General features: G+C 34.5%; 1 pseudogene; it reads right to left on the bottom strand.

The window, feature by feature from the left end:
- Positions 1 to 593: 593 nt before the first annotated feature.
- On the bottom strand, positions 594 to 1,028 carry LOC131483286 (ribosomal protein eL42-like; annotated as a pseudogene).
- Between the last annotated feature and the right edge of the window lie 544 nt (positions 1,029 to 1,572).

Here is a 1,572-nt window from a genome sequence, read left to right as displayed (position 1 = left end):
AAATTACCCATTTAAACTGCTTAGTATAATGTCTAAATAATAATTAACACTCTCAGTAGTAATTATGCTTTATTGACTCTTGGTAGAGAAATTTAACTTACTCATATTTAACCTGAATACTGAAGTTTATTTTTTATCACCAATATTTAATATTTTTTATTGAAATGGTTTCTGATATTTCTTCCCTAACCTTTCTCTAATTCCTGTTGGACTGATAACATTCTCCCTGTTCAGTGTGTTTCTAGTTATATATAAATTTAGGTAGATTTCTTCTTCTAGTAGTTATGCTTTTGACACAAATTTATAACCTGTTTTTCCTTCACAGTGTTAGTTCATCAATAATTATATCCTCTATATAAACTGCATTAAGACCCTTAGTGTGTCTTTAGCATCCCACTTCTATTTCCTGCCTTGAAGAAAATGGAGCATTTATTTCAAATTGTTCATCCACTTTTTTTTTTAGTTCAGGTGCCACATTTAATGCCAACATTTGAGGTGTGATCAACCAGATTCCATGGTATCAGTGCCCAACAGAACCCCAAAGCTTAAACATTTCCTCACAAGAGGAATGCTATTAATTGTTCCAGTGTGTTCTATCCCCCCAAAAATGAGGTGAACAATAACCTGAAGATTGTATTATCTTCAAAACAAAGTAGAAGATGAAGATTAGAACTGGATGCTTGGCCTTTTCTCTTCTTATCTCCTCCCAGTTCAAAATGTTTCCGTCTTTTAACAGCCAACATTCTCTTGGATCTGCAGTTTGGTTCTACACACTCAAGTCTCAGCACAATCTTCTTTGTAGTTTCATCCTTTTTCTGGAAAATCGGCTTCGTCAGCCTGCCTTAGCCACGCTGCTTCCCATCATAAAGCCATCTTCCCTGGGCATAGAGGGAGTCTTTGCTCTTCTTACACTGTGTTACTAGGTGGGGCTGGTGTTTGTCACGCTTCTTGCAGAAGGCTGGACATGTTTTAGGGACATTTACAGGTTTACAGAGCACTAGCAGCATGAAAAGAAAGAAGGCAGGCATGAAGCACAAGTACAGAGGCAGACTGTCCATCTACTTTTAAATTTTGCACCAAAATTCTGTAACTGCATTATTCACTGTTCTGTTGTAACATCGGATTTTTTCCCTTTTCTGGTTTTTAATGTCCCATATTTTCCTTTTTGTTTATCAATTTCATTTCTCTGAAATACATCAAGTAATACTTTCACAGAATGCCTTTAATTTTTCCATATGTGACTGATTGCTTGACTGAATAGAGATTATTTAGTGCCAAACAATTTTCTCTAAAAGTTTTGATATTTATTCTCTCCAAGGATCCAGCATTGCTATTGAGAAATTAAGAAGTAACCTAATTCTCTTTTCCTTGTTGGAATCATGTTTCTTCCCTCAGGGAGATCCAAAACTTTTTCTTTTTTTCTTTTTCTTTTTTTTTTTGAGATATTATACTTTGAGATATTATACTTTATACAATGTGTCAGAATTTCCTTTTTGTCTTATTAATGCAGCTCAGTACTCTTTGTATCTGTCGTCAGCTCTAGGAAATTTTCTTCTACTGTTTCATCTTAAA

This window comes from Ochotona princeps, chromosome 24 (assembly GCF_030435755.1).
Source record: "Ochotona princeps isolate mOchPri1 chromosome 24, mOchPri1.hap1, whole genome shotgun sequence".
Lineage (NCBI taxonomy): Eukaryota > Metazoa > Chordata > Mammalia > Lagomorpha > Ochotonidae > Ochotona > Ochotona princeps.
The sequence above is the reverse complement of the archived record's forward strand: the minus strand, read 5'-3'. Positions and strand labels throughout refer to the sequence as shown.